The following is a 14,573-nucleotide window of genomic DNA, read 5'->3' as shown; positions in this document are numbered from 1 at the left end:
TATGCATATTGCACAGCAACTGTTACCAAACCTCCCTGTCCATATGTAGTGCACAACTACTTTTTACAAAACTCCCTGTCCATATATAGTGTACAACTACTGTTTATAAAACTCGCTGTCCATATGTAGTATACAACTGTTAACAAAATTCCCTGACAATATATACTGCACAGCTACTGTTAACAAAACTCCCTGTCCATATGGAGTGCACAGCTATTGTTTTTTTTTTTTAAGTATATTTTTATTGAATTTTTCAAACTTTTCAAACATACAAAGGAAAAACTGTAAGTCATTGTGGGAAGCAGTAAAGTATAGGTATATATGTAACAGTTAGTGCAAAAACTATGCATTTAGAACACAGCAGTTATCTTACAGGGAAGCTTACATCTTAGAGACCAATATAAGCAGTAAAGACTCCCAATAACCTATTACAGTCAAAGTCTAGGGATACAAATGGAAAGTTACTTGGAAGGAAGAATATATGACTGTCTTAAGAAGAAAGAAAAGTGGTAAGGAGGGTATAACCATAAAAAAACAACTATTTACACCATGTACTTCTATTTATACCATATTTACACCATGGATGCCAGAGGATAACAAAATGATATAACAAAATATTTTGTAAAATCAAAAGTTACCATGTGATGGTAACAATGTCTAATGGTTATAGGGCCAGAAAGATACTTAAAAAGAAGTTTATAGGTATTCAAAATAATTTTGTTCCATAGGGAAAGTGATTTAATGATAGATTGTGATACTATAATGCCTTGCTCCTTCACTCTATAGTTAGAGAATTTTTGTTTTATAAGTGAGTTAATTTGCCTTAAGATAGGATCATATTTGTTAGGAGCACCAAATAAAGCTTTGACCTCGGCAATATTTTTAGAGTTATAGAAGTGCCAAACTATGGCTTTCTTAACAATTGGGAAGTTTGTTAGATCGATCATTTTATTATTGATTTTTAAGTTAGGGTTTAGGTGAATAGGTTGGAGAATGGGAATAGTATTGTGTAAATTTAAGGAGGTCATCAGAGTTTGAAAGATGCGAATTTTGTTCTTTAGTGTAGGCAAGATCTTGAACTTGTAGTCACCATCAGGTGCAAGAAAAGGCACAGCATATGGATTGAGTTTTAACGAATATATATAGTTGCATCAGATTTTGATCCAGGTTGGGTACCAAGTTTCAGCAGAGGGGTCATAGCAGGCTATTTGAATTAGACAGCTATCATTAATGATGTCGTAGTATAAATTGGAACCATAAAAACTTTGAGATTGTGGTTTCCATTTTTCTGAAAAAATTCTTTGGAACATTTAAGAAGATGGAGTTAAGATGAAAAAGGATTCAAGGCAAAATATTCATTTTTAATGATAGCAGATTTTGATAGCAAAGAAAGATTGATTTTTTTCCATCTAGTTAGATCGTTATTTATCTGATCCCAGACTCTATATAGGTTTGCTTTTATTAGTTCTTGGTGAGGGTGTGTGAAATTTATTCCTAGGTATTTAATTGTATATTTGAGAGGAATGTCAGACAGGGGGAAGTGATATTCTAAATGGTTTGCAGGGTTTAATGGAAAAATAGATGATTTAGCAGGGTTTAATTTATAATTAGCAGCCTCAGCAAAAAGATTAATAGAATTTCAAATTTTATGAAGATCGGTGTTGGGAAGCTCAAAATAGATGTTTAGGTCATCTGCAAATGCAGAATAATTTATATCAATGTTGAAGACTTTTGGGATATGGTGATAAGTCTTTTGTTTAACCCAGAGAAGGAAAGGTTCCAGATATAAATTAAAAAGATAAAGTGAGAGTGGGCAACCCTGCCTAGTGCCATTGGTAATTTTAATAGGGCGTGATAAAGTTTTATTTATATACAGGGAAGTAGAGGCATTGTTATAAAGCATCTTAATAGTGTTGATAATCAGATCAGGAAATTTAAAGAATTTCATGGTTAGGTAAAGGAAGTTTAGATCAACGTTATCAAAGGCTTTGGTAGCATCAAGGGTGAGTGCATAACGCGGGTGGTGGTAAGAGTATTGTCACACAGCTGCCTCTGTTTCATAAATCCCAACTGTTCTGAAGAAATGACTGCAGCTATAACTTTCTGAATTCTATTAGCAAAAATTGTAGATAAGATTTTGATATCAACTTTAATAAGGGCGATGGGCCTATAGCAGAGAGGGTTGGACTTGTCAGAGTTTGGTTTTGGGATGAATATTGTTTTCAAATTGTTCATATACTTATCAGTAATCTCTTTTGAGATGATATAATTATGCATAGCAAGGAGAGTTTTAGAAAGGTGACGACTAAAAGTTTTATAAAATTCTCCTGTTAAGCCATCAGGACCTGGGGCCTTATTTGGTTTAAGTTTTTTAATAGCTAGCATTATTTTATTCAGTGTTATGGGGCTGTTTAGAAGGGTGTTTTGCGCGAAGGATAATTTTGGAACAGATAGCTCATTTAGGAATTTTTTGCGCATTTCATTTGGGGTCTGGTTTTGGGGATTATAGATTTCAGTGAAGATATTTACAAAAGAGTTAACAATATCTTCATTCCTGTATAAGTTTTTCCCTTTGTATTTTATTTCATTAATATAGTTTGGTCCCTCTCTGATGTTTATGAGTCCAGCTAGTGTTCTGGAGGGGATTTGGGCCCATTCCGAATATCTGTGAAGGAGTTTGAGTTCTACCAAGGATTGATTTTGTAAGTGAAATGAGTAAAAAATTTTTTGTATCACATGTAATTTCTTTTCCAGTTCAGGAGAAAAATCCTTTTGTAGTTGTGCATCAGTCATCTTTTGCTCATTGTTGAGGTTCTTGATATACAATTTCTCTTTTTTTTTATAATAAGATGATTTTTGTATGAGTATTCCTCTGATGATCGCTTTGGCCGTAGCCCATTGGATATCTAAGGGGATGGTGGATAAACAAGATTCTGCATCAGATTGTTTCAGATAATCATTAATTTCCTGCAGAACATCTTCTTTTTTAAGAATGTTACTGTTTAGTGACCAAGTGGGACTACTACCATTGCGATTCAGGTGGTGAGTGGCATTAATACAAAGTGAGACATTCGAGTGGTCGGATATACATCTAGCCTCAAGGGCAAAGTTTGTAATTTTGTTTAAAAAGATATCAGAGACCAAAAAATAATCAATTCTGGACCAGACTTTATGTGAAGCTGAATAAAACGTGAACGTATTTAGCTCTCTGTCATGGTCAAATATTAAAAAAGGGTCAATTAAGTTGAAGCTATTTATCAAATCCTTAATAGATGCAGTTACTTGTGAGGGCTGTTTCCTGTTTTTATTTGAACTATCATTCAAGGGGTCCATGAGTGCATTCCAGTCACCACCAATAATGAAAAGATGATTAGGAAATTGAAGTAGTAGATTATGTATTTCATAGAAGAATAAGTGCTGGTTTGTACAAGGGCTATATAGGTTTAAGAAAAGTAAAGGGAATTTTACCTGAGGGTATGAGCAGGAAAATAAACACCATCTACCATTCGGGTCAAATTTAGTATTTAGCACTTCACCAGGAAAGGATTTTTTAATTATTATTACAGTGCCTTTTGATGCAAGACTATTCCCTGCTGATATCACACGTTTATTCCAATTTTTTTTTTAATATTATTCCATTGAACATTTGTCATATGGGTCTCCTGTAAAAAGACGATGTTGGATTTATCCTGAAAAATCAGGTGCATAACTAGTTTCATTTTATTGATTTCTTGAAGCCCATTTACATTCCAGGAATTCACACTAATCATCATAATTAGATTCAAAACGTAGATATATGCTAGGATAAACTAAGAAAAAAGCCCTACCACGGATGATGTAATTAATAAACACATTTTTTATATATGACAGAAAGTGTAATGTGGTAGTAAATCATATTCTGGCATCCATGCTCCTTACCATAAACCCCATGCCTACCCACCTGTCTCCCTGAGTCATTTTTGAAAAAGTTTTAGATAGATACAAGTAATCTGTTTTTAAATATTTTCCCTTATGAAGAATAATACAAGAACAGAGCAGGGAGCCATATAAACTAACATCAATAGTCCAAGTGCCAACAAACATTGGACAACTACACCATCATGCCAATCCCAAAAAATGTTAAGGAATATTGAAAAACATATGTACATAGAATGGACAGTTAAAGGCAAAGTGACATTTGAGTTAGGAGTTAAAGGAGATAAAACAATACCACCATAAGAACATAATGCATACAGCATTTTTTTTTAGATTATTGACTTCAAAAATGTTCATGCAAATAGGCAAGTGAGGTTGGAGTAATATAGACAATAAAAGTTACTAAGCAATTGAAACCAACACAATTTATAACCAGAGCTATTAATAACCATTACAGCAGATAGTAACGCAGGTTCTATTTCTAACTGGCATAGCAGTAAGTACCATCATAACCTAATACTATGTTTTGGTCTCCTGTCTGGAGAAGGGACAGTCAACTTAGATAAGCTCTAACTGAGCATACTGCTCTAAAGGGAGGTTAATGAAGGGGGTAATTATAACAAGAAATAATTACAGGTTAAATATATATGTCAATAAACAGAATAGCTCTGAGAAATGTAAATACATTTTTTACATATCTAGATATCTAGCTGGGTTTACTAAATATGCATTACACACAAAATTACATAACAATAGGATTAAAGAAGGAAAGACAGAAACAAGAGCATTAATTGACAACCTAAGCAGATAATTGGATTTTCACTAAATGCAGTTCACAATAAACTACATAACTCACATCACTAACCAATAAAAAACACTGTTTAGCCAGCCTTTTTAGCAAGCAAGCAAGTTTTAGCAAGCCGGCTGATTAAACCAAGCACAAGCATACAGTATATCAAGCTCACTAGCTCTGTAGATCCACCTTCATTGAGAGAAAGAACAAGCCATCCATATCCTGCACTTTCAGTATAGAATTAAAACATCATGATTCATGAATCGTGATTGAATCATGGTGAAAGCAGTCAAAATGCTAATTTGTGTTACCATGCAACAACAGATAAATTTCAAACTTGAAGACATATTTTCAGTAAAGGTAGCACAGGTGTTAAGCAGACTAATGGATTACTAAACAGGCAATTGTCTTTAGCTGTCTTTAAATAACTTTTGACAATTGCATAGGCTTTTTATTTTACTCACAGAGTCTGAGTTTGTATCACAAACACTTTCACAATGAGCACTTAAACACACACCTAAATACTAAATAGAAAACTAAATGTAAACACATAAAATATTGTTTTTGAAAAACTGAAAGGCACAGAAAAACATGTCTGAAGTATGGCATTGTAGTTTTGCAACATGACCAGCAGATGACAGTTACTATACAGTTTGAGATGAAAGACTTCTGACAAAGTGATGTATTTGTATTGCTAGAAAAAATAAAACCTATATTGTAATAAATTCATTACTTGAACATAAGATTAGGCTGCTGAATTACCATGACCAGAGTCCTTTATAGTCCATTTATATTACCCCCATCCTGAAGTGTCCAGAAAGTGTTGTTTTAGATCTATTTCTTCTTCCCTAAGCTCTAATTCATGATACTAGCATTCCCAGAAATGCACTGCTTCTTCTTCTGTTGTGACCTCCAACCTCGTGATGTCATCGGCTGATGTTCCTGTTACATTCTGGGTAATGGAATGTTGAAACGGCCCTGGGAGCTTAGGGAACCCTTGTGGAGCTCTAAATAAGGCCTCAACAGGCCACAGGGAGCCTCGTGCACTGATACAAATGGGCCAACATATTGCTGAAGAGCTAGAAATGAAAATAAAAACAAAAAAAAGCCAGGACATCCAGATGATGGTAAAAATAAGCTGGGAAGATGACAGGGTAAGTTAAAATCAGTTAGCAGTGTCAGAAAGTCAGCAGAGATAGGTTTTTGTAGGTGTAATCATCTTGGTTATACTATTTGTTAGTCTTAACAGTAATTCATAGCTTTTAAGCATATACTGTATTATCTTGATAATATTATTTTACTAGCTTTAACAGTATAGCTAGTCAAGCAGGTAGTTCCTTGAAAGCTTGCATAAATACTTTTTTTTACTTCATCTGCAGAGTGTATTAGGAACTTCTGATCCCCATAGCTGAAGGAGAGGATGGCTAGGTATTTCATCTGGAAGCGTAGTTTTTTTTTTTGATTAACAAAGCACAAAAAGGAGCTAGTGCTTGTCTTTGAGCCTTAATGGGCTGGGGTTAATCCTGTGCTATTGTAATCCTGTGACCGCTCCATGAAATGTTACTTTTCTTTTTTGCAGCCATGAGGAGTGTGGTAACATGTGCAGCATTTAGTAGCTTTGCATAAATCTGCCTAGGGACACCCTCATCTTGTGATCTTCGTAATGCTCTATGAGCTCTTTCAATAATGATTTCTTCAGCTAAGATTTTATTTTCAATAATGTGTTCAAAAATCTCAGTTAGTATGACTGGTACTTGTACTTGGTCAAACTTTTCTGGAATGCCACGTATTAGAATGTTGTTTCTCCAACTGCGTGCTTCTAAGTCTATTACTTTTTGCTGTAAGTCACTAATAATTTTGTCATTTGTATTTACCTTGGTTTGTAAATCTTGTATTTGCTTTGAATTCTCCTCAGTTTTCTTGTCAATAAGATTAATTCTGGATGTAATTTGGTCTAGATTAGAACCAAATGAATTTAATTTGTCTGAGAATAATTTGAAATCTTCATGCAAGGGCTGTAATGCTGTTTTAAGGTCATCTAGTAAAAGAACAGACTCACCTTTAGATTTAGCAGCTCCTTTATTTGAGTCCTGTGTTGATTTATTTATTCTCTGCCTCTTAGCTGTTACATCCTTTTCAGGTGACATTAGAGAAGATAGTTTGGTTTTAGAAGTTATAGCATCCATGGATTCTTGTTGGTTAGCCATCACTGAGTGAACTAAAGTGTAGGTTTAGGCCACAAGGGAGTGACTTAAAGAATTCTCCTTTAACTTTTCTTGTTTAGAATTCAGAACTCAGTCCTTCAGAGAAAATGATGCCACCATGCGGTTGCGGCCTTCAGCCAGTCACTAGAGGTAAGCCCTTGCAGAAAAATGACAACATTTTACATTTTAGACCAAAATGTTGCTATAGGTCTTTTCCATGAAGTGTAGTTTAGAAGAAATACTCCTTTCCTGTTCAATTCGGTGCCAGATGCAGGGTTTTTTTGAGCGGATAGATTTGGTTGATACAGGAGAAGCAGAAAGTGTGTGTTTAGTGCTCGGCGGCCATCTTGAACTCGTCACACAGCTATTGTTAATAAAACTCCCCATCCATATGTAGTATACAGCTACTGTTAACAAACCTCCCTGTGCATATGTTGTATACAACTACCATTGACAAAACTCCCTGTCCAGATGTACTACACAACTGCTGTGAATAAAACTCTGTCCATATTTACAACACAACTATTGCTAACAAAACTCCCTGTATATGCATAGTGTACAGCTATCGATAACAAAGTTCCCTGTCCATATGAAGTGTGCAGCTACTGTTAACAAAACTCAATGTCCATATATTCTACACAACTACTGTTAAAACTCCCTGTCCTTATTTAGCATACAACTACTGTTAACAAAACTCCCTGTCCATGTGTAGTTTACAAAAACTGCTAAGAAAACTCCCTTTGTTTGTGTCTATCGGCTTTTCCAGGTTAGAGGTCGCCACAGTGGAACTCCGGTCCGCTAATGATTGGCAGTTGATTTTTACGTACCGGCTTGCCAGGCCTGATGCACAACCTTCAACGAAGGTACGCCCATTCACGCATGTCTCCACGCAGAAGATGCTCTAGCTGAGAATCGAACCAGACAGAGTCTTCCTGTGAGGCAACAACGCTACCGCAGCACCACCACCATGGGTTCTGCATGCTTATTTACAGTTGTCTAATAATGTTGCATGTACGTGGTGTATAAACTTTATTAATAACTCTCCCTGTTCATGTATAGCTTAAAACCATTGCTGATGGTCCTTCCTGCTCATACTTACTTTACAGCCACTGTTAACAAAATTTCTGCACATGATTAGTGTACAACTACTGTTAACACAACTCTCTGCACATGATTAGTGTACCATTGTTAACAAAACTTTCTGCACATGATTAGTGTACAACCACTGTTAACACAACTCTCTGCATATAATTAGTGTACAACCGTTGTTAACAAAACTTCCTGCACATGATTAGTGTACAACCACTGTTAACACAACACTCTGCACATAATTAGTGTACAACCATTGTTAACAAAACTCTCTGCACATGATTGGTGTGCAACCATTTTTAACAAAATCCTCTCTGCACATGATTAGTGTACAGCCATTGTTAATGTTAGCAAAACATCCTTCACATACTTAATATGTTAATATTAACATCCCACCTGCCTAGACTTCATGCAGAACTACTGTTTAATGAAATTCCTGCTCATTCCTAATGCCCAGTCATTGCTGACTCCATGCCATATTTTGCTTATACTGACCTAATGTTTGCTGGACTATAAGAGATGACTGTTGACAGTTTTAGATGTAAACATGAAGAGATGGAGAGCTTTTCCACATCAACATCTGCTATGATACATTATTGCCTAGTTATTAGAATACTTTAGTAGCTTAGTCCTTAACATTTGTTTCAACCTTAAAACATGATACAGTACATTTCATTCTGTTTGGCCCCATGTCTCCTGTGTACTATCTTTCACCATTATTAATTCCTTCATGCCTTTATCCATATACTATACACGCTTCCTTGTTGAAAGTTCTCCAGCTCTTACTCCAGATTAGTTATTACTTATTTATCTCAGCTTGTAATATGCAACCTTTTGGGACAGAAAGATTGCTTCTGAGAGAAACATCCTCTGTTGTTACATTCCCTTTCATTACTTCTGGACTCATTTACTTTGACTGTATTCATTTTGCATTTTTCAATATTTGCATATTATTCCATTGTGAATGGTGATTTGAAGTTGTGGGGATTCAAAGGGTTAGGTTAGATGGACTTGGATTATCATAGAACTGGTGTTTAAAAGTACTAGGGAGAATCCTGGTTTTGATTCCCTTAAACTGCTATTCAGAACAATTGGATAAGGTACATGGTGCATATGCATGCTCTTTGGTCAGTACATCCCAGGATTATGGAAGCATCTTCCTTCCATCAGACATAAATATAGGCATCAGTATTAGTAAAAACATACTGGTTATGGTACTTGACCTGCAATTACTCACTACAATTATTATGGGCCTGGTTGGTTGTTTCCATAATCAGTTTTCTCAGATATGTGTATTTCTGATCTGATGTGCAAGTACTTCTTGGTGCATTAACAATTCTTTATCATTCTAATTATGATTTGTCCATAGGCACAGAATAGAATTTTGAATTATATATTATTTATTTTTCTGGATTTGCCTTAAAGAAGGGATCCTTTTTGATCTGTTGGGACCATCTCATACACAGATTTAAAAGCAGGTATAGCTTCCTCTGTCTTTACATTTTTCTCTCTTTCTCTATCTTTAGCTGTAATTGTATGTCTACAGTACAGAGAACAGTCCTGTGCTTTGCAAAAGGTAATCTAAAGCCAAGAAAGTTAGACCTGCTGCAACTGATTTTTTCAGAGTTCAAGTTTTGGATGCTCCAGCAGGTGATTAATTACTTGTAATTTAGCACATTTATTTTATTTTTATTTGACATTTGTAAACTGGGATGGTCCAACTGGGCTTAGCCCTTTTTCAGTGGAGGCGGGGAGAAAATCTCCACTTAAATCTATAAGAATAAAAATGTAACAGTAACAATACATGGAAAAGTATTTACAAGAATATGACAATATAACATCTGTAAGTATAAAATGTTACAGTACATGACAAAATGTTTACCAGAATATGACAATATAAGAAAAAGTAAAAGTAAAAATAAGGGAACAGATAAGGAAGAAGAAGGAACAGAGAATCAGCTAGAGTATAGCAGAAAGAATGTAGCTCTAGGTAAGGGGGGTTCAGGTTGGATGATTACAGACACAAGACCAGGTACTATTTAGGTGTAATTTTAGTGTTTTCTTAAATTCATAAGCATTAGAGATAACTCTCAGGGATAATGGAAGCTTGTTCCATTGAAAGGCAATCGAAGAGCTGAAAAAATAATGTCCAACTGATATTTTTTTAGATTTGTAGATTTCTAGAAGGTGTTGATCAGAGCTTCTGAGCGATTGAAGGGGGGTATAAAGGGAGATAAGAGCAGAGATATAGGGCAAGTAGAATGTTTATTCAGGGTAGAATGAATAACTAGAAGATGAGGGGAAAAAATTTGGTTTGAAAGTAACCGTTAAGTAAGTATTTGAAGTACAGGTTCCCACTGAATTCAATACTGAAGTGCTTCTGATATTCCACGGTTTGAATTATACATGCTCATCAAAATCAAGTTTGATACTTTCATATAGAGCTACTTCTATCAATATCTACACTACTTCAAATGTTTTCTTAACATTTTTTTAATGTTTAGAATCATAATATTAGGAGTGCACTGGACGTATCAGTGTTATGTTTGAGTTTAAAAATGTTATGCTCTAAACATGTTTTAATAACAGAATATAAATGAATGATGTTGCTATATTTTTATTTTTGCCCTAATGTGGTGAGCCTTACTGATGTGTATATTAATAAGAAAGAACAAAAATGGAACAAGGCATAATATCATAAACATGCCATTATAAATTACAAAATATAGCAATTTAATATGAAAACATTTAAACTTAAGCTCAGGATGGATTTGGGAGATTCCTTTTTCATATGTTATTTACATTACAGTTTATAAAGGTGAATCCAAAGAAAGAAAACATTAAGTTCCAATACAGACATGATGGTTTTGTCATTCTTTTCTCTTTCAGTCATTGCAAGATTCTTCCAAATGACCTACAGTAGTCTTTGAAAATGCTTCTATATAGAGCTGATGCCTTTGCTTTCTATTCTTTAGCAGTAATAATATTTGCTTGTCTCATTAAGCTTAATTTGACTTGTGCATGTTTAACAGAGAACTTCCTTGCTTGTAATTAATGCCAAAGATACATTATTAAACCACAAAAAAGTCACCTGCACCAAAGTCACTCTGCCAGTAAACAAGATATAAATCCAAAAAGCACAAAAGGCAGGAGACACCATGCCAAAACTTGTAGAAAACAGTGACTATTTATTAAAACAATAAAATAAAATAAAAGTGCACTGCTAAGTGCTTTCAAGCTAACAAGCCCTTCATCAGATCCATCTGATGAAGGGCTTGTTAGTTTGAAAGCGCTTAGCAGTGCACTTTTTATTTTATTTTATTGTTTTAATAAATAGTCACTGTTTTCTACAAGTTTTAGTGTGGTGTCTCCTGCCTTTTGTGCCTTTTGGATTTAAAAGATACATTCTTACAATTTTAATTTCATTTCTTCCATAAAAAAAATTATTCCAGATGACCTTAGCCTAAGTTCTCCAATGCTTAACCCTGGGACTTTCCCAGTACATATGCGTAAAGTTTGATTTCTGTTGAGTACACCTCCAATAGGATGAGATTTTCTTCCTGCCTTCTTTACACAGCCTCTCTGGTATTAGATATCACCTGTGTAATCTACACATATGTTGATCCCATAGAACAGGCTATGCTAGTTGTGCTTTTTTCCAATGTTCCAGATGGACTCGCACTGTTCTGTATCTAGGTATAGCTTTTCTGGATTTTTTCATCTAGAATATAATTATTTCAGCTAGTCACTTTCTTCCCCATAGAGTTCTCTCTATTTCTCTCTCTCTGTCTCTCTGTCTCTTTCTCTCTATATATATATATATATATATATATATATATATGTGCGTGTAGGTAACCTAACTTTCAATTAGATCAGTAAATCTCAAACAATATAATATAGTTCCAAAACTATTGAATATCCTCTTTGCTGAACAGGCAAACATCGAAAACTTTAGAACATAGATGACACATAGGTGAGAATGAAAAGAAGCAATTAAGCCCCACTATAACTAAACACCATTGTAATGTTGTATGACTAGCTCCCACACCATTTACTCCCATGCTATAAATAATATATACTTGAATAAATAAATAAATAATGACAGCTACTTAAATAAACTAATAATGACATAATGATGAATATATCACATTTATCCGAATATCAAATGCCTCTGGGGATATTTGACAACTTCAGAACAATGTTATTATTTGAGGTTTCTTGATTCAATTGAATGTAAGGAAACTATATATATATATATATATATATATATATATATATATATATATATATATATATATATATATATATATATATATATATATATATATATATATATATATATATATATATATATATATATATATATACATACATACACATGGATCCCCTTTAGAAGTTCAAAGTTTCAAAACTTCAGACTTCAGCCGTCCGGGACCATGAGATCAAAGTTTTGAAACTTCGAACATTTTGAATGGTGATCACCGTACAGCACGGAATGGGATATTTATTATTTTCCTCACTGTAGTGCAATTTCAGAGTTGGTATATTTATTTAGCAGGGGTATGGGGGAGCAGGAGGCTTGCCCCCCTACAAAAACATAAAAACATTTTTTTTTATTTTTACTTTTTTATTTCATTTTTAAAGTTTTAAAACTTTGAACTTCTAGTCTCGGCCATTTGAAGATCAAAGTTTTGAAACTTTGAGCTTTATATATATATATATATATATATATATATATATATATATATATATATATATATATGGATCTAGGACTATTGAACGAAAGTTCAGTAGTCCGAATTCACAATAACCGAATGCACTTTAACAAAAGTGCTTTCAGCAAAAAAGCACTTTTGTTAAAGTGCGTTCAAAATAAAAAAAAACAATAAATCTTCTTTTATGCAGGGGGGCAAGCCCCTCTGTACCCCCCATGTGGGGGCTGTGCCCCCCACACACCCCTACTTTTATATTCTCACTCCAAGGTCACACTACAGTGGGGAAATGGGAATTTTCCATTAATCACACTGTAGTGCGACTGGCACAACCAGCATGCATAACCGAAAGTGCTGCTTTGGTGAACAGCACTTTCGGTTATGTATGTTCGGTGATTTCTGTTTTGGCAGAAATTGTCGTCGGTGATCTGTACAGATCACATATATATATATATATATATATATATATATATATATATATATATATGAATGATATAATGAGTAATGAATGGTCAACATGTTAAATGAATGACACAAAAATATTGATCAAAACATACTGACCATTCTTTATTTTGACAACACAAATTACCAAAACCAAAAAAATGTAGCGAACTGGTGAAAATAAGAAACTAAAAACCAACAAGTTCACCAGCAGGACTAGTAGACACAAAATTTATTTCCAGGTTAAGCGCTTTCATCAAAGTAAAATTGACTTCATCAGAACAATATACAAACAGTCATGTGGATTTAAATATGTTACAGTAACACAGGATAGGTTAAAATCTCACCAATCAAACAAAAATCCCTTGAATAAATTAATACCTTAAAAGGCATACACTATAAAAACTAAATCCAATAAAAACATTTATATGAGAAAGTCACATTTTAAAATCAAACCCTTTCTGCTCTTTCTTTTAAAGCAGGCAAGATAGATATAAAATCATTTAATCCTGGACACAGATTAGCTGCCAAATGAAGCTGCCACATCAATTCCATTTTGTTTAAAGTGTTTTTCCAATTACCACCCCTGGGGTTTATTTCTATTATATCCAATATCCCAAACTTGAAGCCAAAAAAAATAGTACCTATTTTACCATGTCTGAATAAGGCGTTAGTTTCTTTTGAATTCTTAATATCATATAAATGTTCATATAGCCTGGACCTGAGAGCCCTCTCAGTTTTCCCAACATAAAACCCCGGGCAGGAATTACACTTAGCCAAATATACTATTTTACTAGTGTGACAATTACCCTTTTTAAAAAACACTGTGTCCTGGTTTGTATTGTCAAGTTTCAAACTAACAACTGACAATATAAATCTACACTGTGTACAACAACCACAGGCTTTAGTGAATTCATTTGATTTTGTACTGCTGTTGTTCATGTTACCCTCCAAGGTAAGTTTCAAGTTGCGACCCACTTTAGTACAAAAAATAGGTTTTTCACCCACTGCTTGTAAAATATTAAGGTCACCCCTAAAAATATTCCAATTCTTGCAAAGGATGTTCCTTATGTCATTATAATGTGAACTGTATTGCACCACATATGTCTGGGAGAAATTGTAGGAAGAACTCTCTGTTTTGTCATAATTTTTTTCTTTTAGAAAGACCTCTACCTAACAAAGGTTGATATTTCGAACCCCACTCTCTCAAAATCTCTTGTAAAATACCCTCCACAAATTCCAGTGGATAATCTCTCTCCAAAAACATATTCTTAAGGTCACTGAATTCTTTAATGACGTCCTCAAAATGAGAAGTCATTCTAGAAATTCTAATCGCCTGTCTCTTAACAATACTTTTTTTCTGGTGTAGTGGGTGGTGACTTTGAAAATGGAGATAAGAATTACAAAAAGTTCTCTTTC

This window comes from Protopterus annectens, chromosome 12.part0, assembly GCF_019279795.1.
Source record: "Protopterus annectens isolate FY-2018-M chromosome 12.part0, PAN1.0, whole genome shotgun sequence".
Classification (NCBI taxonomy): Eukaryota; Metazoa; Chordata; order Ceratodontiformes; family Protopteridae; genus Protopterus; species Protopterus annectens.
This window is presented reverse-complemented; position numbering follows the sequence as displayed.